Genomic DNA, 22771 nt, shown 5'->3' with positions numbered 1-22771 from the left:
CAGAGAAGTCTGTGCTTTCTCTTCCCTTCACTTTGCCATCCTGTTAAGGGACTGACAAATAATTAACTAACATGCTCAAGCACATCTTGTTCCTGTGACAGTTCTGCTCACTGAAGCTAGAATAAGATAAATATAATACTGTATTATATACTTCAAAGTTACTAAGAGGCTAGATCTTAAATGTTCTCACCACAAAGAAGAAATAATAATGATATGGGCACCTGGGTGGCTCAGTCGGTTAAGCCTGGGACTCTTGGTTTCGGCTCAGGTCATGATCTCCCGATTTTGTGGGGTTCAAGCTCCACACTGGGCTCTGTGTTAACAATGGGAAGCCTGCTTCCGATTCTCTCTCCTTCGCTCTCTGCCCCTCCCCCGCTTACCATGTCTCTGTGTCTCTGAAAAGTAAATAAACATTAAAAAAATTAAAAAGAAGCATGAGATTTTTCTCTGCTTTAGAAAAAAAAAGAATAATTATGTAATGTGGTAATAGTGTTAGCTAACATTATGGTGGTAATCCTATTGTAATAGATAAACATATCAAATGTACACATATGTGGGTCACCTTAAACTTCTACAGTGTTATATGTCAACTATATCTCAATAAAACAAGCAAAGATTTGCTAACATTGCAGTTCTGTGAAGTCAGTTCTACCCAGCTTCAGATACTTCTCAGCCCATCAAACTGTGGTGGATTTTCTGCTAAAATTATTTTCTGTAGTCGCCAAGTCCACAGGCAGGGCTTTTGCCTACATATCTGATTTGCTCTCTATTTCTCTGCTGGGACTCTTCACACTCTGAGTACTGTTCCCAACAAAACTCCCAGTTCTAGAAATTGATTCTGCTGAAATAAAAACATAATAGTATAAGGATGTTAATTCTAGCAGAATTTGTAGCAGCAAACAACTGGAAATGACCTTTGTATCCACTATGGAGAATGGTTGAATAAAGTATATATCCACACCATGTAATATTACACAGATATTTGCCAGGTCTAGAAAGCTATTCAAGATATAATGTTAATTTTTTTAAAGGACTCCAATAGTAGCAGTTATAATGTGATCCTACTTTATCCTGAAGGTGAAATCTTTGTCTGTTGGTGTGTCTATGATTTTACATGCATTAAATAAAATAAAAAAGAATAAGTATCAAATTGTTCACATCAGTTAGGTCAGTCGGGAGATTGAAAGGTTATTACATATGTATTGTTGATGTTCTTAAGCATGAATTGCATCTATAACTTTAAAAATAAAACACCTATGTGTGCCTGGGTGGCTCAGTCAGTTAAGTGTCCAACTCTTGGTTGTTGCTCAGGTCATGATCTCACGATTTCATGAGCTCAAGGCCCATGTCAGGCTGTGGGCCGGCAGTATGGAGCTTGCTTGGGATTCTCTCTCTCCCTCTCACTCACACCATTTCTGTCTCTCTCAAAATAAATAAATAAACTTAAAAAAATTAAAAAATAAAACATCTAAAAACTCAAGATACCTTACCCTCATCCAGACTTGCAGCACCTCAAGGGAAGTGCTATATGAGAAGACTGAACGATAAATAGAATGAATAATTTTGTGGAGGGAAATAATTGTAGACCCATTAAATTTCTTTTAGCTCTTGGAAACAAGACAAGTTATTTCATCTACAAAGATATTTCTTCTACTTCTCTCTTACCACACTAGGAAATCCTCACAATCTTGATCCATTTTGAAGATCCACATGAATTTTAAATAAAGAAATAGCTTGTCTGTTTACTTTGCTTCTGACCACTATCCTTTGTTAACACTTAAATCAAATGTTCTTTCCAGAAGGAGCCATAGTCCCAGAAAAATAAGTTCATTCTCCTCTCAGGTGATGACATGTGAAATCTAACTCTTTTCTGTGTATCAAGTATTTCATTTCAAGATCCTTAATTGGGACACAGAGACTTAGAGATATTGAACACCATAAGCAGCTTTGGGGCATTAAAACAATTCCCCATGATTCCCGCACCCCCCCAACCCCACGCCCTGTCGTTTTCATAGCCACTTGTCACTCTTATGAAATGCCAGGACTGCTCCTAGACTGACTGACACAGCATGGCTGACATCTCACTGGAAGGTATGATTTAAAATAGTTTGATGTAGGGGCGCCTGGGTGGCGCAGTCGGTTAAGCGTCCGTCTTCAGCCAGGTCACGATCTCGTGGTCCGTGAGTTCGAGCCCCGCGTCAGGCTCTGGGCTGATGGCTCAGAGCCTGGAGCCTGTTTCAGATTCTGTGTCTCCCTCTCTCTCTGCCCCTCCCCCGTTCATGCTCTGTCTCTCTCTGTCCCAAAAATAAATAAACGTTGAAAAAAAATTTTTAAAAAATAAAAAAATAAAATAAAATAAAATAATAAAATAGTTTGATGTAAACTGAGAGAAGCTTCCTAAGATACTGGGATCCAGAGCTGTAGAGCTTGAGGATTAAAAAAATAAAAATCCTAATTTAAAAGTTTTCTAAATATAAAATTGAAGGAGGCTTCCAAGGCAGGAGGCAGGTTTCTATTAAAAAAAAAAAAAAAAAAAAAGGGTTTTTTTTTTTTTTTGTTTGTTTGTTTCAGTTAAAAACTATAAACTGGGAGCTTGGTATCATGTTAAGCCTTATTTTCTAAAATTGTATTCTAACTGTTAAACACTTGAGCTTAGGAACCTACCCTATGCTCCGGTATATTCATTCTTCCTCACAATGTTACACACATAGAGAATGTTCAATAAATGTTGGATAACAGAATTTCGCTACACAAATCCATAAAACTTTTAAGGATTCAGGAATGGTATTTTTATATTCAGCTGCAATATTAATGATAGAATATTAATGCACTATTAACAATAGAAAGAAAGAAAAAAGTTCTGAAACTAAATAAATGATTTGATACCAAGAATTTTATGTGTGGGGGTTGGCACGCAGGCGTACATGCATATGTTCACTCTCCTGTGTAAAACTTTGTATGTAAGATAAAAATCTATATAAAGTAGTAAATAATGCCATATCTTGTCTTTTAAACTAGCATTTCTTGCTTCTGACATAAGGTAAGGAATTCAAAAAGTTCAGAGAAAAGCAAAAGGCAAATTGAAAAAGTTTGATAATGGCTTTTTAAAATAAGTCAATAGAGTGAGGGAAAGATGGAAATGAAGCAAGTAATATTGATTGCACTATTTACAAAACTGTTTTTAGATTATTACAAGTGGTTATACTATAGGTTAAACATCTATTCCAAATTTGTCAAGCGTCTTAGGGATGCACTATCCCGTGTCCATGCAGCCATAAGGCTATGGCCAAGGATCCTCCAGGAGCAAAAAGGAAATTGTATTCTATTGAACTTTTTCAGAAATATCCCTCTTTTTCTCTTCTTCCTCTGTTTTCCTCTTCTACCCACTCATTTTCTCTTCCTCTTCACAGTCTAATCGTAAGTAATCCTTTTCTTGACTGCTAGAAACATCTTTTTTGGCTCCTCTTCTCTCTTGGAGGAGTTACCTTTTGATCTCAGACTCACTGGAGACTGGTGCCCAGAATGGTAAATAAATCCGAGTTCCATGAGCACCTTTTAATGTCTGTGATTCTAAGTCCATAAAATCTTTCATCCTTAGTAGTAAAATTGGAGAAAAAAAAAACGGTTTCTCTCATTTTGAGTCAGGTTGCATTGCTAACATGAACCTAGAACTTCTTTTTGACACTTGATTTCCTCTCTGGCAGAATGAAGCTTTCCTATTTTTTTTTTTTTTTTTTTTTTTAAGAAATTTGTCAAAGTCTCTGAAAGTGTTCCTTAAACCCCTCCCCCACCAAAAAATGGCACCAGAAAAACCCAGCCTGATCAGTTAATGGTAAATGAATCAGAAACATACGGATTAAATTCTCCTTAAAACACACAAGGGTTTAAAAATTAAGCAAAAAATTACTGAGCAAAATATTTGTTTGCCAAATCCCAAATGTTTGAAAAATAGTTCAAGATGTTTGTTGAACCTGAAATGGGCCGGAGTTACCCATCCATATTTAATTCAGGCAAAAATAATTTTTACCAGATGAATGCTCTCGTTAGTAGAGTGCATAAGAAAGAAAAATCAATCACAATATAAAAGAAATTTAATTTTTTTTTAATTTTAAGTATTTTTCCAGCCTTATGGAGATATAATTGACGTATAACATAGTGTAAATTTAAAGTGTAAACATGTTGATTTGATACGCTTATGTATTACAAACTGATTACCACCAGAGCATTACCTAACCCCTGTAACATGCCACATGATTGCCATTTCTTTTTTTGGGATGAGAATATTTAAGATCTATTCTTTGTAAAATGTAAGCATTCAAACTGAAAACCAATTGCCTTTGTGAAAGGCTCTCCAGGAAGATGTAATGACTCCATTCTGGATTTTTCAGGCCACCCAGGACACACCCCAAGTTACGTGTATTGTTAAGCTATGCATAAACCCTGCTGTCTGCAGCCTGTGTGTTCTTGTGCTTTTCAGCTCAGCTTTTTCCTTTGGTAATATGGCCAACAAATATTGTGGGATGGTGAGAATGACCATGTCAAGAGCTTGTGACTGGAAGAATAGTCTCTTCCCAGGGTAACTTTGGCCTTCAGTGATTATAAAGATTTCCATTTAATTACTGCATGACCTGGTCTTATATATACTGGTCCCATCAATCTTGATGAGTGATTCATCTTACCCTAACAGATAGATCCAAGACTAGATGGCGAATAATAAGTGTTTTTGCTGCAAAGTTAAAGTTGATACTAAAGAGTTGGTGAGTACTGTATGTAAATAACATACTTTTTCCAAATATCTTTTCTAGGTATACAAGTTTGATGAAGCAAATGGATGGAAAGAGTGAGAAAAAGAAATTGGAGAGGAAGGTGAAAGAGAGAGGAAACTCGTAAGTACCTTCTGTTATACTTTGGGGCTAATATAGTTATAGCTGTATAAATTTTAATGGAAAGAAGCTGGAATATCAAAATGGGAAGGGGCTTTAGAGATTATCTAGACTATAGCAGCTTCTTCATCTTCCAATTTCCAGATATTTCACTCAGTAGCCTTAGTTTTTAAAAGTTACATAAGACTATGCATTAATTTTCTCTTGCTGTCATATTAAATTAGCACAGATTTAGTGGCTTAAAACAATACAGATTCATTTTCATACAATTAGGCAGGTAAGAAGTCGAACACAGGTCTTCCTGGGCTAAGATCAAGGTCTCAGCACATCTGCATTCCTTTTGGAGGCCCTAGGGGACAATCTGTTTCTTTCCCTTTTCTAGTTTCTAGAAGCTACTCACATTCTTTGGCTCATCTCCGTCTTCCTCCATCTTTAACCACAGCAGTGCTGCATCACTTAAGACTTTGCTTATGTGTTCCTATCTCTCTCTCTCTCTCTCTCTTCTGCCTCCTCTTCCCCTTGTAAGGGTTCTTGTGATTAATTGGGCCCACCCAGATAATCCAGGATAATCTCTCTATTGTAAGGTTAGTTATTTCCGTAACCTGAATTCCATCTGTAATCTTAATCCCCCTTTGCCATGTAACAACATATTCACAGCTTCCAGGGATTAGGACAACATCTTAGAGGATAGAGTGTGGGCATTATATTACCTACGACACACTATAATCTCATTTGTAGATGGAAGCCCTATGGGAGAGAGGGATTAGATTTGCCTCTATGGCAAACTTAGTTTGCTCCATGTTTCTATGTGAATGGAATGAGATAATAACAACCTGCCACCTCTAGTAATTCTGCTCAGTGATCCCCAAACTAGAAATGTGTCTTATCTCCTGCTTATAGTCCAGACATTGATTTGCTTTTTAGATATGGTCAGGCTACTCTGTGAACTAAAAGAATCAATGAATCTTTAATTATTGAGTGGCTGCTGTGTGCCTAGAAGTGGACTCCTGACCAAGATCATTCATTGGTGCACTATTTTGGGGATTTGGAAACCAAACCCCTAACATGTAAACAAAAGAGGATCTATGTAATAAGGAGTTGGGGTCGTTATCTCATAGTGGTCCAGAGTGTTTTCCTGAGCATAAATTAAAAAAATTTTGGCAATGAGGAGAATGAAATGCAGCAGAAAATAAACTTTTATTATTTTATTATTTTTTTTAATGTTTATTTATTTTGGAGAGAGAGAGAGAGAGAGAGAGAGACTGAGTGCAAGCAGGGGAGGAGCAGAGAGAGAGAGAGACAGAATCTGAAGCAGGCTCCAGGCTCTGAGCTGAGCTGTCGGCACAGAGCCCGACGTAGGGCTCGAACTCACAGACTGCGAGTTCATGACCTGAAGTTCAATGCTTAACCGACTGAGCCACCCAGGAGCCCCAGAAAATAAACTTTTAAATAAAAGATGGAAAACGCATTGGCCTGTGTGTGAATGTCCTAAAAAGTAAGCACTGCAGTAAACTCTGATCTCCTCAATAAAGAAATGTAGTTTATGGGGGAAAACAAAGCATTTAATGATTTTTTAAGACACAGACAATAGTAAAAATTGATAAAATATAGTGTAATTTTCCAGCTACATTCAATACAACTAGAATAAAATTTTCAACTAATTTTAATTAGTCATAACAAGGATGCATTTAATTTTCTCATGTTTATTAATATGATTTAATTTTTTGTATTATCTCACCTCTTCATTGTTCCCTATATCATGAAGTATTTAGCACAGTGACCAGCTAATTGGTCACTCATTCTGTCTTTATAGGAAGAATAAATAAAAAGTAAATTTAATACATTAAATAAAATGTATTTATGGCATCTGAGTATTAATATGTTATGTATCATACATGAACATAAATTAAAGTTAATTAATTAGTTAATTGGTAAGAAAATATTAAAAATAGCTTTGAGCAAATGATTACCTCAGTAAAACAATTCTTTAAAAGTACTAAAAGAGAATGATACAATATAATATTCTACATACAATACAATGCTACATATAAATATCTAGTGAAACAGAAATTTTTGAGTATACTCTTTGGATCTATGCAACATGACGTATGTTATGATTTCCAAATTTCTCTATGTACTCAGTGGGAACATCTAGTTGGTCAGAAGGAAACAATGTATCAATATGCTTTTTAAAGTTTTCATTTTGGGAAGCCTGGCCCAGTCTCTCACCTATTTTAGGACCTCTCTCAAGTTATAAAGGTATATGCGTGCTGTGCAGTCAAAGTAAATGTCACTGAGTTATAAAGATTATCTCATAATGAAACAGTTGTTTATTATCACTAACACTAGGAATATCTATTCATTTATTGAGAAAAAAATAACCAGCTGTTATTTTAAGCCCATTATATACATCATCTAAGTTATCTCTTAAAAGTACTGGAAGGTAGGTGTCATTGTGTGCAGTTCACAGTTAAGGTTCAAAAAAGTGGTTAATTAGTCTGCCTTAGGAACTTACAATTGATTCTAAGCACCGTGTCCTTCTGCTGGTCTCTAACTGACCCTAACTACTTAAAACTAACCTGATGTATTTTTTAAAATACTACTAAACTGGAGCACCTGGGTGGCTCAGTCGGTTAAGCATCCGGCTTCGGCTCAGGTCATGATCTCACAGTCCATGAGTTCGAGCCCCGCGTCGGGCTCTGTGCTGACCGCTCAGAGCCTGGAGCCTGTTTCAGATCCTGTGTCTCCCTCTTTCTCTGACCCTCCCCTGTTCATGCTCTCTCTCTCTCTCTCTCTGTCTCAAAAAAATAAGTAAAAACATTTAAAAATAAAATAAAATAAAATAAAATAATACTAAACTAACAAAACCCTTCTGATGGGCTCCCACAGAACCGAAGGGAGTGTCGTATTGCCCTTCAATGTGTTGTAAATAAGGACAGGAAGTCTACATATGAAAATCCTAATTTCAGTACTAAATACCAACTTTAAAATTATTTCTGGGAAAGTAGCAAAGACGACTTTACATCACTTACTTTGGAAAAGAGGAGATGAAATGAAAACTGAATACTGAGGGGTATAAGCAAAGAAAATGATCTTAAATCATGACCTTCTCCTTTCAATATAATTATATTGTGAGATTCTTTTTCTTTCCACTTCTTTGAATCCAACAGCGTTCTAGAATTGTTAAGGACTAATTCTACCTGAAGAATGACCTGGAAATTTTAACCCCAAAGAGAGTTTTTCTAATTATTTTGATTTGTTCTTGAGGGCACATATAGGAAAACACAAAGATAAAATGAAATCTGACAACTTTAAAAAATTGAAATTATTATTCAAATATAAGATTTTATTTCCTTCATGAGCTTTTCCCTGATTATTTCATCAAAACAGATTTTCAATAGAATAATACATTTTTCTTAGTAGTATTTTCTGCTCTGTCCAATATCTATTTCATACCACAGAAAGTATTTTGGTAAGTGAATGTTTATGTTATTACAGTAACAGTTCTTTAATTTTTAAAATGTATATCACTTAAGCATTTGAGGCCAAGTTCAAGTAATGACCATCCCATACTTCTCTTCTGTACTTTTTTTCAATATATTCTGTCATTTGATCTTCAGGGAATCCCACAATATAAGGCAGGGCCTCCTGAGGGGTATTATTAGCAATTGAAATTTCTTCCCCTTGTATGGTGCATGCTGACAACTTCTTCATCACTGTCTTCTGCCCAGAAACCTCCCCTGAGTTGTGGACTCCTATATCCAGCTTTCTGCTGGCATCTCTGCCTAGATATCCCATAGGCACCCCAAACTCAACGTGTCTGAACACTCATCACCTTCTCCACCACACAAGCTTTGCTTCCACCGTTCTTGGGTCAGCCTCCATGGGTCCTATACTTTGTATTCTTGAGTCTTCTCTATTTTTACAGATTTTACTTCCCAAGTATTTCTTGGCTCCTCTCCAATGTCTTCCTCCAAGCTCAGCACCTAAAGGCTCCTACTGGCTTCCTGTAAATGCATCCTTCACAGAGTCACCCAAGTGAATTATTTCAAATCTAAATATGACTACAGCACTTTCCAGAAGATTCTTTATTGTCTTCAGAATTAAATTCACGTTTCTTAGTGAGAAATATAGACTCTTTGTGAGCCATCCTGTACCTTTCCAGCATTCTTCTCCCCTAGTCAAGTTAGCCAGAGTTGATCAGTATTGTTCTGTCTCATTGTTTGACACTTTTTGAACTCTGGTGGCATCCAATCACTTGAGCCCCTTAAACAATCGCTGTTTCCTAATGTTCTTTGCCTCCTTGAACTGGCTGCATTCCGTTTATAAGACTCTGAGTCTTCGTTCACACGTCACCTCTTCCTCCATCCACACCCACCTGAGATGAGTTCTCTTCTTTGCTCCCACAAACCCGTATGTTCATCATTACAACTGAACACAGGGTCATGTCGAACCTGAGCATTTCTTAAGAAGAATACCTGGAAATATCTGGGGCCTTTCTGTTTTCAGTGTCGTACACTTTTTAGCCCATGTGCAAATGTTTGCAGTTGAATGAATAAGATACTAGAATATGGCTATCTCTCTCTCTCTCTCTCTATACATATACATTTTTTTTTTTCTTTTTTGGTTACACCATGCTGTCTCTAATGCTGATCCTATCTACTTTAAAACCCAAATAAGTACCGCAATTTTGGTAGGACAGAAATCACTAGTTTGAAATGTCACATTTTCATAGTTTGATACCATACACAATAAGCAGAATTTTCAATGAAAATTGATTGATCTGGTAAAGCGTTCATATTCTGCTAGCTATTTTCACAGTTTTGGGTCCAAAATCATTATAATATAGTTTCTACTTTAGCATTCATCAAAACTACAAAAGAAATGTTGCCATTCATGGATGTATTAGTGCAATAGGGCCCAATGCTGCTTTCAAAGACTATTTTCTTATACAGAGACATTTTATAGTCAGGCAATCATCTTGTTAAACATTTCCTATAAAATTTTAAAAATCATTACCTGGGAGTCTATCACTGTGGCACTAATCACACCTCTACAATTAAGCTTATTTCAACCCTTTCACTGGAATTCTTTTTCTTTAATCAAGGGTTTATTATTGGACTGTTAATGTGAAAGTTGAAATAAAAAAATCTCAGCTCACGAATGAATTCTAATAGCAGTTATAGAAAACCCTGAGAAATTCTAATATTTTTCTGTGAAGTTTATGTTAGGATGTGGGTTTAACCCCCCTCCCCCCACTTTTTTTTTTTTTCCTGTAGAATGTTTTGCCTTACTTAAGGGAACTGAAATTTTTCTTCATGCCTTTAAGGATATCCTTAATCTACTGCATTTGGGTTTTCCTTGGTATGAACACAAAAGCACAATTATTTTATTAAGCTGGAGGTACAAATACATCACTCTTCTACCTTTTCTACATCACTAAATGGAAGTGCAGTTTTGACTTTTGTAAGGAAAAAAGGGTTAGAAAGTAATTTTATCTTGCCAGATGAATCACCCAGCTTTTATACCTCCCAAGAGTTTCACTGAGAAGAATTTTAAGTTCAAGGACAACACGTATCTTTATACCAAGCTAGTCAGATTTCGACTTTAGAATGAGCTAATTTGGTATAAAACTATAGTTTTGAAGCAAATTCACACACGACTGCATTTGCAAAACACAAAAATCCTATGAATAATCAGAGCCACCCTAAACCTCCTGAACTACCTGCTGTGTTACTCCTCCCTCTTCACCACCACCCCTTCAGTTCAAATCCCAACCATCTGTCACCTGGATCAATATCTTTCTGTCACCGCACATCATCTCTTTCTCCTTCGAATCAATTTTCCTGGTGATAGCCTCAGAGATACATGTTTTTGAGTGATTATACCTTTTTAAATTGGAATACTTATTGGTTGCACTCATTCTGTTTTTCAAGATAAAGAATAAAGCCTTGACATGAGAAGCAGGCATTATTATTTACCTAGCCCTACATCAGTACCCATGTTGGTTCTCCCTTGCCCACCTTACCCCAAGAGCTAGGAAAGCTGATAACCACTTCTCCAACCTTTCTTGCATTTGCAGCTAAAAGACGGCATGTCACAGATTTCTGACCATGGGGTATAATTGTAAATGTGCTGAGGACCAAGAGGACCTTTGCTTTTTCATATGAAACAGACAGATGTAGCTGATGCTGCTACCCTTTCCTTCACTTTTTCCTGCCTTGAATATGGCTATGAGGTCAGGAGTTTCAGCAGCCATTTTATGACCATGAGATGACAAGTGTGAGGATTAAAAGCAACCCACTAACCATGGATAGAGGAAAAACAGAATAAACCCGGGTCTCCATTGGCATCGGTGGACAGCTGAACGAAGGTAAATAATTGTCTACCACTAAAATCTTTGTTATTGAACTTACATTGTTAAAACTGTTAGTAGAATCTTCTATTATTTGAAATCAAAAGCGTTCCTAACAGAAATACATGGCGTACATTGCCTACCATAATTCTCCCACCTTCCAGTGACATCAGTGTTCTTTGAGTTCCTAAAATGTTCATCCCTGCCTTGGTGACTCCTATCATACCACCCAATCCACCACCCTCACACTTCACCTAGCTAATGCCTTCTCAGTCTCCAAATCACAGTTAAAATGTGTCCAAGAGACTTTCTCTGATCCCTAGAGTAGGTCATCTCCTTCAGTTATATACTCTTGTAACTTCCACTGATTGTCTTTCTTGGTACACATTTGAAGCACATATTCATACGCATAGGTATTTAATAATATTGTCTTTTCCATGAGAGTGTTCAGGTTGAAGCTATATTGCTTACTATTGTCTGCCCAATTTTTAGCAAACAGCATGGCATTGAATAAGCATTGAGTTACTTCAGGGAAGGAAAGAAAGAACAAAAGAAGGAAGGAAGAAAGTTCATGTGAACTAAAATCTCAAATCTGAAGTTAAACTTGGGCTTTCCTTTGAATTTTTAGCTTTCTATCTCATGATAGTGGTATTTCCCCTGCCAGGTAAGTATTGCTTTCTATCTTACATGTGAAAAAAAAAAGAAAGGAGGAAAGAAAGAGCCTAAAGTGAATGGCCTGTGTTTTTGAAACCCAATACAAAAGTATCATAATGCACTCTGTTGCAGAAAGTGTTAAAAGAAAAATCCGTTATTCCTTTATTATTTTGGTTTCCTTTGATCTCATTTAATTTTGTCATTACAAAAAAAGCAAAAAACAAAAACAAAAACAACATTGAGTTCACGTGTTCTACTGCAGATTGGTGTTTGATGCATCGCTGTCAGAGAGCCAGGAATGGGAAAAGTGATCAGTTTTGACATTGGATTTCATGGCTTGCTAAGGATCCAGTAGACTCCCAGAAGTTTATGCACGGTCTATAAGGGGCCATGAAACTCTCTGAAATTATATACCAAATTTTGTATGTACATGCAGTTTTCTAGGGAGAGAGGTTAGAGCTTTAATCAGATTTTCAATATGGTTTTAGTTAAGAATAGGTTAAGGTTAAGAATCACTGGGTTAGGTTACTAAATATAGTGGTGGTTTTGGAAATCAAAAGTTATATACTTTTTAAAAAGATTAACTTATAGGTGTTTACTATATGCATATTTGGGGGAAATGTACTTGTATAAATAAATCCATGTTTTATGGGGTTTTTTAAAGATAATTGGATCAATTAATCAATCAATTTGTTAATCTGCCACTTTGCAATGCACTAAGATAATGACACTTCTTATATATCACTGTGCTAAGCTAATTAAATGCATTATATCACTTAATTTTTCTAGCAAATCTACAAAACTACTATTATTATCCGCCTTTCCCTGATAAAGGAATACAGTCTCTGAGATTTCCAATAACATGCTCACTGCAGGGTGAGCTGAATGCAGGGAGAAAGTAAAGTAATATATTTCCAGCCTTCATGAAAACCAAGACTTGTGTAAATGAGAAAATAGTGATCATTTGAAAGTAATGTGTTGCTAATGGCCAAAGATATAGTAAATGATATTAGTAATAATAAGCACTCTAGGATCTAAAAAAGATCCTTGGGGATTCTGTCTAGACTGTGATCACTGGTTAAAAGCTGAGTAGAAGACAAAAAGAGAAGATTTTAATCAGGATCAGGATCAGGATTTAATCAAGATCAGGACTGACAAGTGAGTCAAGGGGCGAAGGAGTCTGGCTGAACTAAGCAGTGGACTCTTGTTGGAGCAAGGGTAGATAAGGTTGGAAAGGACGTCTGGGTGTAGTTTGACGGTCTTGTGTACTAAACTAAAACGTTTGACCTTTGCCCTTAGATAATGAGAACCACTTGAAGAGTGTTTTGAGCTGGAAGGTGACATCATGCAAACTGTTTTTAGTAAGATTAATTTGGTACCAGTCCCCTGGATGGACTGGGAATAGGCAAGACCAGAACAAGGTGGTTCAGCCAGAAAAGCATGGAGAACTGAGAGAAACAGTGATGTGGATGGAAAGAAGGGAAGAAGAGGAAGGGAAGGATTTGAAAGGCAATCCCAGGAACAGCTGATTTTGCTCAGTGTAACTGTCTGTTTAAAAATGGGCCTTCCCATAAAAAAGGGGAGAGCAAGCAGGAGGCTCCATATTTGTGAAGTTGGACTCTGAAGAAGCTCCTTATACCTCACCTCCACCCCTTTCAATCTCTACTTCTCCTTCTTTTGCGTTCTGAGTTATCTGTATTTTTGTCTCCATTTTTGATTCCTAGACTTGTTCAACAGACTTATTTTATTCCTGTTGAAGGACAAGCATTCATCTAATGCTAGAAAAACAGTAATAACCAAGAGACGCAAGGCCTTAGCTATGATGGAGCTCTCATTCTATCGTTGATAGACAGTCACCAAGTAAATGAACACATCCACAAGGAAAAAGGCAGAGAATTAAAATAAAGTAATGTGACAGACAATGGCTGGGGGAAATGTAGTCAGAATGTTAAAGTGGCCCTTCTGAGAAAGTGACATTTAAACAGAGATTTGAATGACAAGAAGCAGACAGCCATACAAAATATTGGTAAATATTTTTTTAGTGCTCTGTGTACAGGACACAGTGCAATGGCCCCAAGACAGAAATGAACTTGGCTTGTTCCAGAAGCAACAAAGGGACAGTTGGCTTGAATGTGGTAAGGCACAGTGAAAGTGGAAGGAGATGATATCTGAAAGGTAAGTGGAGACAGGATAAGATAAGGCTGGGTAGGCCACTGTAATAAGTTAGGGTGTTGGCATTGTAATGAGTTAGGGTGTTACTCTACTTGGGAAGGAAAACAATTGGAAAGTTTTCAAGAGGAATGGAAGATAAGAGCTAATTTCCATATTTAAAAGATCACTCTGCTGCTCTCTGGAAAATTGATCACAAGGGCCAGGGGAGAGGCAGGGAAAAGATAGGGAGTATATTGCTGTAGTTCAGTCAAGAAGTCACTGTCAGAGGAGACTTGACCAGAAGTTTTACAGAGAGTAGTAGAGAACTGTTGGGAATTGGGATGTATTTTGAAGTCAGAGTTGGTAGTTTTTACTGATGGGTTGGGTGTGGATAAAGAAAGAGCAGGATCCCAAATAAGTCTTAGGTTTTTGACTTCAGCGTAAACAATGAAATTAGGTAAATGGAAAACATTAAGACTGAGTTGGGGGCAAACAAATTTTTCCTCTCTTGGCTATGTTAAATTCCTCTCTTCTGCTCTATTAGGTTCCAGCCTGACTTTCTCCTCTTTGCATAGAAAGCTGATGACTTAGTAACACCATTCCCTTTGAAATATCTCCCTCCCTCACCCTACCAAGATGGTCAGCTCTTCTGTATTAGATTTGGGGGAAGTCTTGACTTCATGGACTGACATTGACAAGTAGCTCCTGGTGGCTGGCAGACAGGTGAGGGCAAGCAGCAGGGGTGTTTGAGATATTAAAGAGGACTGTAGGGTGTTAAAATTTAAGGTATTTTAAGGTTTAGGCTTGGAGGATGGGATTGCAATGGATAGACCTCTGGACATCAAGAGAGGAGAAGTAGATATATTTGACAACAATCTGAGATCAAAACAGGAAATTTTCACCATAATATTTTACATGAGTTATACTATGTGGAAAGTCCTGTATTCCTGCTCTACAAAGAAACATATTGTGTAGAGTCAGTCTGGTTGCCAGATCATTGATCAAGAAATCCACATAAAAATCTGAACTTTAAAAATGCTCTGAGCTTTCAGAAGTTTGTGCCAATTTAATTATTTCACTAATATTCTTTTATGTTAGCATCCATATATCAGTAAGAAACCTTATTTACAGAATTCACCAACAGGCTTTAAATGGGAAGCAATTAAAGGTTGAGCCCACTTACAGAAATGGAACGTTCATGTAACTTTTGAGGATCACATCCGTTACGTTAAATAAAATACAACTGTGTGAAGGAAGTTGTGTTGTTTAGTGAGGAATTTTGGACCAATATTTCCTGATTTGTTTAGAGATTTGTGGAGGAGAAATGAATGGCAGTTGTCCTTCTCATTCTCAGGGTTGAGTTGTCTTCCCAAGAAAAGAATTTTGCAAAAAATATGCTTTTTAAAACCCAAAATTGCCTTTTTCATCTTGAAAAGGAAGCATCAGAGGAGTTAAGAAAATTTACCATGGTTGAAAATCTACTTCATTTTCTTTGCAGATTATTTTGAATCTGCTTTAAGAAATGCGTATGTCCTCTCTAAATACATGGTGGAGATGGTTCATTGAGTGTTATGAAAAGAAAGTTTAGTCTCATTTCCTAAGCAGACTTTTTAACCTGACAGTGCTAAATGGGGAAGGATTCTTCGGGATTATGGTGTGTGTTTTGAAAGAGATCCTGTAACAGCTGGTTATTTTCAGTCATGTTCCCACTGCAGGAAGATACTGCTGTTGTATGAAGTAGGCCGATAGAACCTTGCTATCCATGCAACATTAGAGAGAAAAAAATTTCCTTTTATTTAAAACATTTTTTTTTTTAATGTTTATCTGTTTTTGAGAGAGAGACAAGAGTGTGAGCAGGGGAGGGTGAGAGAGAGAGAGGGAGACAGAATCCGAAGTAGACTCCAGGCTCTGAGCTGTCAGCACAGAGCCCAACGTGGGGCTCGAACTCACAAACTGCGAGATCATGACCTGAGCCGAAGTCGGATGCTTAACCGACTGAGCCACCCAGGCGCCCCTCATTTTATTTTTTAACATCCACATTTTACTCTTTTGCTTATAGAATATGTATTCGTGTGAAAAACTAATGAACCTACTGGCAGTTTCAGATCCTGAAGATCTAGAAAAAAATTTATTTTTAAGTCTCCAAATGGGTGGAGCTTGTGACCTTCCCAGTCATTTCTATGACAGAGAATCTGCGTATTGAACAAGTCTTGAACTCCCCTTTTCTTAACTTACAAGGTACTGGCCTACTTGATAATTCTGATCCAAAAGCTTGAATCATTTTGGGGTGAGATTTCTGTGAGTTCACTGTATGGTGTGCTCTGTGGCCATGAGAAATCCATCCATCAGGTACATTTCTGATTGCACACAGGTAAATGGTTTATAGACTGTTAGCCCGCACTGCTGGTTTAGATTTGAGGAATTACTCTACAAGAACAAGGCAGGTTCTATTTTTGACATTTCAGCAATGAGACCACTTGTACATTATGGCCTGATTTGATTTACTGTAAGAAAATAAGAGTGCTGTAATTTGTAAAAGACATTTATTACATGAGTCCAAAAATTTAAAAAAAAAAAAAAATGCTTAGTGTCTCTGTCCATCCCATCTGGTTTTATTTTAATCTCACTCCACTCACATATGAAATTTTGCTTAGCTGTCTTCATTTTCTTAGTCAATCTTGATTAATGGCCTTCAAAGTAAAAATAATTGGCCTGCATCAGGGTTGTTTTATAACTCTTGTTCACAAAGAATGTGAAAGGCTGGAAAATGAGCCTAAACAGAAGGAATGCATTACTCTCGTCTTTGAGAAAGCACAGTCCTTCAGTTGTGTTTCACTGTGTATTTTTATAACAGGCGCCTCCTTGACCGTCCATGATATTGCAGATACGCGGTGCCGAAAGCTTATGTATACTTCGTCAAACTGACCACGGCCACTTGCCATCTCCCGGCGGCCGCACATGTGAAGTCAGAGCTCAGCCTGGCCAGCCCCACGGGCCTGAGAATTTCAAAAGTAAATTATCAGGAAAGCCGAGGCTCCGAAACCCAGAAGTTAAAAACGGGCAGGGGGGCTAATTGTCTCTGAAGTTTAAATGGCTTGTTTATAAAAGGCTTCTCCAGCATTTGTATTTTTTTCCCCTTTCTTGAAAAGTGTGTTCAACTTGAAAGGAATTGGGGGAAATGCAGGCGCCGCGTGACCGATGTGGATTTGGAATTGAGCTCTGCTTCCTCTCAAGGCCCCCAGTTCTGGGAGAGCCCCGTCCGTTCCGGGGCGCGGGGGCGCTGAACTTTTTTCTGTTTTGAGTGCAGAAAAAAGAAAATAACCCTCTGAGAAGATAATTTCTTTCTTAACGTGAAATTGGTGTAAATGGATACGTGATGTCTCTTAAAAAGTTAGTCGTTTTATGATTGTTACTGATTAGAAAATTAACATCAAGAACTTTCCAGCTTTTCAGTAATCTCCCTACTAACCTCAATTACCCAGTGATTTCTCCCCCCCCCCCCCCAAGAAGTTCAGCTGTTCTCATGTTTGGTGTTTTAAAAACAATTACAATTCCCTCTCGGATTTGATTCGTGTTGGATACAACTCAACACACAGGGACCTGTAGACATCAGTAGACCTGTGCCCCACATCCAGCTCATGTTCAGCCAGGACCTCTGTTGGGAACAATTACTTTCGCTCTTTCAACAGCCCCAGAGGTGGGCTGCCTTCTTCAGGGAGGTAGTTGAAAAGGTGAACGGCCGAGGAGAGTTTCCGGACACGGAGGAAAACTTTTGGACAGATTAGAGCAACTACAGTGGATCCTTGTTGTGTTCCAAGTGTTTTCGTAAAAGGAAAGTGAGTTCTTTCTGAGTTGGGAAGGCCGGATCCTTATACCAGGTCCATAGGCAAAATCTGGATTGAGAATTCCAACCCAGCCTCTTTCAGTCTACCTTACCTTTGCATTTCTACCTGACAGGTTTTCTGGGACTCCTCCTTTCATTAGGGCTTCTCAATCCCTGTCCATTCCTAGCCAGCTCCCCTGTCTTCTCAGCCCCTCCCCTCTCTTTTTTGTGTCCCCTGAGCCCTCCTCAATCCTTTTAAGGCTTCTCCCTTGTCCCCAAAACCCTCTGATCTCTCAAGAGATGTCACTGGAATTTTCTTGCCTGGTGATTCGAGTTCCTTTTTTTGCACACATCACATCATAGAATGGTTTCATTTGTCAGAAATAATGGGGCAATCACAAATAATTTTCCAGTCTATCATACCCACCCATTCGGCTCCTCTGACACACACTGATCCCTAATCAAGTCTGAATACTATATATTTGCAACCGTTTGTTATTTATTTAGAAATCTATTAACAGTAGTTCCTGCCATTTATTGGATGATTTCTGAGTCTGTGTCACTGCACGAAGCATTTCAGAATTTATTCAGCACCTGGTTTATGCTAAACTAACAATAATATTTTGATATATTATCTGTTAATCCTTAGAACTAAGAAATGAGTATTTTATACTCATTTGACAGGTGAGTGAACTTAACCTTGGTTGCAGGTTAAGGGAATTAACCAAGTGACGGTTTTAATCCAAACCCCTTTTTCTTAACCTCTCTATCAGGGTTTCTAATCTTGGTACTATTGACATTTGAGAGGCAGATAATCCTTTGTCATGAGGGGCTCTCCCATGCTTGGTAGGATGTTTAGTGGCCTCCCTAATCTCTACCTACTACATGCAAGTGTCACCATCCTTGCTCTGCACCCAAGGTCAGGTCAAACAAAAATTTCCTCGGGCACCTGGGTAGCTCAGTTGGTTAAACATCTAGCTCTGGGTTTTAGCTCTGGTCATGATCTCACAGTTCATGAGTTCTAGCCCAGTATCAGGCTCTGTGCTGACAGCTCAGAGCCTGGAGCCTGCTTCAGATTCTGTGTCTCCCTGTCTCTCTGCCCTTCCCTCACTTGTGCTAGCTCTCTGTCTCTCAAAAATAAATAAATAAACAAAACAACAACAACAACAAAGTTAAAAAAAAAAAAATAAAATCCCTCACACATTGCCAAATGTCCCCTAGGGGAGAGAACCACTGCCCTACCTGTCGCCATTGTACAGAGATTTTCTCCTTTGTAATTTAACGAATCTGGACAAAGCTCTAGCGGGTCACCAATGCTGGTTCAATATGAACACAGTCTCAACCATGGTCAATCCCAAGAGATGGGGAAGAGGCAGCAAGGCCTTGTCAGAGAGGCCCTGTGGAGAAGCCCAGGTAGGTGAGTGATTACCACCTTCCCCAAAAGGCTTGTCAGAAGCCAGATCGAATTTCTAAAAATAAAAGTAATGGCAGTGGGTACACTGTTACACATTCAAGTTTATGAACTCCCTGGCAGATGGCAGGCTCCCATCCACCCTTCCAAGCAAGGAGTGAAGTGAGATGCGACTGCCTTGGTGGATCTTGAATAGTGTGTAGGTAAGTGGCTGGCAGCTTCCAGACACGGCTCTGACTCTGCTCCCTGTCTGAGCTGTGTTGACCCCTAAGCGGGCAGACGCTGTGTCTCTTCTCCACCAACCCGGTCAGGACTGTAAGCCCCCAATGCCGAGCTGGTGTTTTGTCAACTGGTGTAACTCCACTTTCTGTGGATTCTCACTCCCTAATTTTAAGTCTTCCAGTTCTTGGTTTATATTTTCACAAAGGTAAAAAATGGGTGCACTTTCAAAGGGGGGCAGTCTCACCCAATCACATTGGCCTGGGGCCTCGATTCACACATGTCTGACTCAGGAAGCACCTTCTCTGGGATAATCTCACAGGCACATTTTCCAGCTTCTTAACTAGGCCACGTGGTCACAGGGTGGACAATATCAGGTTTGCTGCTGCGACGTGCAAGATGTTACTGAACCTCTGGCTTTATTTGAAACCTGACCTAAACTTTAGGGCTGGGGGCACTCCCAGGAGGAAAGCAGATCTTAGCTGTGACCTGATTGATGTCTAGTGCTGAGGACTAAATTGTGGCCTTCAGACTGAAACGCTAACCCCTAATATGACTGTGTGGACACAGGGCCATCAGACAGGTAATTCAGGTTAAATGTGGTCATAGGGTAGACCCTAATCCGATAGGACCAGTGTTCCTATAAGAAAAGGAAAGATCTCCCTTGTCTCTGCACATGCACAGAGAAAGGGCCATATGTGGAGGACACAGCACAAAGAAGGCCATGTGATATCAAATGATATCTGATATTATATGATTTCACTCATACGTGGAATTTAAGGAACACAACAGGTGAACATAGGGGAAGGGAAAGAGATATAAGATAAAAACAGAGAAGGAGGCAAACCTTAAGAGACTCTTAAATTCAGAGAACAAACTGAGGATTGCTGGAGGGGAAGAAGGTGAGGAGATGGGCTAAACGGTTGGGTAAGGAGGGTACTTGTTGGGATGACCACTGGATGTCATATGTAAGTGATGAATCACTGGGTTCTACTCCTGAAGCCAAGACTACACCGTATGTAAACTAACTTGAATTGAAATAATAATTAATAATCATCATCATCATTATCATAAAGGCCATCTGCAAGCCAGGAGCAGAGGCTTCACCAGAAACCAACCCTGATGGTATCTGACCTTGGATTTATAGCTTTCAGACTGTGAGAAAAAAAAAAAAAATCTGTTGTTTAAGCCACCTAGACTATGGGATTTTGTTATGATAGCCCTAGCAGATTAACCCAGGTAAAGTGGGATAGAGGGAGTTTCGGGTCGGGGTGGTGGGGGGAGGGAAAGACTCGTTCTCCCAGAGAAGATTTAGCAAGACACTACGTCCAGCACAAGGCGTCAGTTCATGCAATATCTGCCCCCCCCCCCGCCCCCGCCTCTCAAATTATATCTATCCACCACTAATCTTATGCTAGAATAGACATGGTCCTTTCCCGGGTTGAAAAAGAAAGCTTGGTGTGTGTGGTGTAATACCTGAAATCCCTCAAAGCGTTTCAGGTTTGTCTGCAGCCCCAGTGGTACACAGTGCACGGGCCCTAAGACTGGATAACATATTTAAAAAGGGAAAGGGGTTTACCCAGAGCGAGTGCTTAGTGAGGGGTGAGGTGGGCACACGGAACACGTGGCCTAATCTGTGTGTTCTGGAGCTCTGTAAATCAGATGCTAATGCTAATGAGTTTTAAATTTACGGAAATGGAGTCTTTAAGCTGTTTGAACTCTTATCAGTTTAACTATGTGTCAAGTAGCAAACTCCTTTAGGAGACTCCAAAGAAAAAAAAATATATTGACAACACATTTTAAACAAGGAATAAATGTAACTGTCTTGCTCCAGAGTTAACAGCTTACTTGCTCTAGAAAAGAGAAAATAATGGAAGCCGAGGAGCACCATCATTCACACTTTAATTAAACAGCATCCCTGTGTCTTTATAGTGAACTCAAATAGTTGATATTTATGCCCAACAATTTTGACAACTACAGAATGTGAGGACAATTAGGACCAAAAATCCACGTCCTCAGGTGGGTTTTGCATGTTTTGAGGGGCCTAGGTAAATTGGAAGGGGTACTCAGTCCTTCCTTTCCCTATGCCCAGCCTCTCTAGCTCCCTTCCAACCCCTACTGAAGAAATCAGCCCTGATCTTTTCCTACAATATGCAGCTATCTGCTCTTTCTTACCCAAACATTTGCAATTCACCAAGGAGAATGTGAGATGCATCTTGCATGCTTATCAAGCGCCACGAGAACTTTACAGCTTACTGCCTGCCTCAGGATCCCAGTTCCCTGGTGCTTATGCATAAGCAATGGATTTATGCAAACATTGTAACATTTCCAAACAGACTGTGACATGAGTCGCTCCTAGTTCATATAAGGTTCAGATATGCAGCGTGTTTTCTGCTGGTACTAGATCATTCATCTCATCAAGTTTAAAATGTATCATCTCAGCTTATAATGTTGTCAATATAAAATGTCATAATGTGCTACTCAATTTGAACAGCAAGACGGATATTAATCTCAGAGGTTTCCGTGCGCGGCTGGGGTAGGATTGTGTAATGTGCAACAGCACTGGTCTGTTTGTTTGCATCACACACCATATGCATAGGTGGTAAACATTTTGTTGTATTATAGACCGTCTACTCATTCTCCTTGATCTAGAGTGTTTATATAGCCCCAGTGGTATAATATGCATTATAACTTAAATTGGATAATATATTTAGAAAGAAAAAAAAGGCTTTACAAAGAACAGCATCATCAAAGGATAATGATAACATGCCTATTTACATAATGATAATGCACATATTTACTGCCAAGCATGTTTGTTTTGCATTAGTGTTTGTAGCAGGGCACGGGGAATTAAAGAATTACAAAAGGGAGTTTTTCTAGCCTCCATTACTGTAGTAGTAAGGTGGTTATTGGCAGTGAAGAAGGAAATGGAAACACCCATGTTTGAACTGGTGAAAATAAAAAGAACAATGCTAGTTGTTAAGTTCACATTGTTTATGGGTACAAAAAGGCATGTGCCCAAACACTTGACTTTTTTTCTAATTCTGAAACACGGTGTCTCTTCAAACAAGTAAAACCTCTTGCACAGATTGGTTTTGGCAGCAAGCATCAAAAATTAAATACATAAGAAACATCTCTGTCGGTTGTGTGCATTCCTAACAAACACATGTTTAAGGAAAGCCACCGTTGAAATAATTTACTACAAGTTGTGAAAATCTGCATTTTTGCTCTCTGCATCCAAAACTGTGAATTTTATTTATATGTCTACGAAAGCC

The 22771-nt window shown here is 38.6% G+C and overlaps 1 protein-coding gene across 3 annotated transcripts in view; it reads left to right on the top strand.

The window, feature by feature from the left end:
• TRIQK (triple QxxK/R motif containing) overlaps window positions 1–4844 on the top strand; it is a 291278-nt gene extending 286434 nt beyond the window's left edge. For all 3 annotated transcript variants that reach the window (XM_040493968.1, XM_040493967.1, XM_040493966.1), the window contains one exon: window positions 4806–4844. The gene's annotated coding sequence lies outside the window, so the exon portion shown is untranslated. The remainder of the gene's footprint in view (window positions 1–4805) is intronic.
• The last annotated feature ends 17927 nt before the right edge of the window (window positions 4845–22771 follow it).

This window comes from Herpailurus yagouaroundi, unplaced genomic scaffold (assembly GCF_014898765.1).
Source record: "Herpailurus yagouaroundi ecotype Mexico unplaced genomic scaffold, PumYag 186, whole genome shotgun sequence".
NCBI classification, from domain to species: domain Eukaryota; kingdom Metazoa; phylum Chordata; class Mammalia; order Carnivora; family Felidae; genus Herpailurus; species Herpailurus yagouaroundi.
Note: the sequence above shows the minus strand (reverse complement) of the source record. Positions and strands in the feature narration are given on the sequence as shown.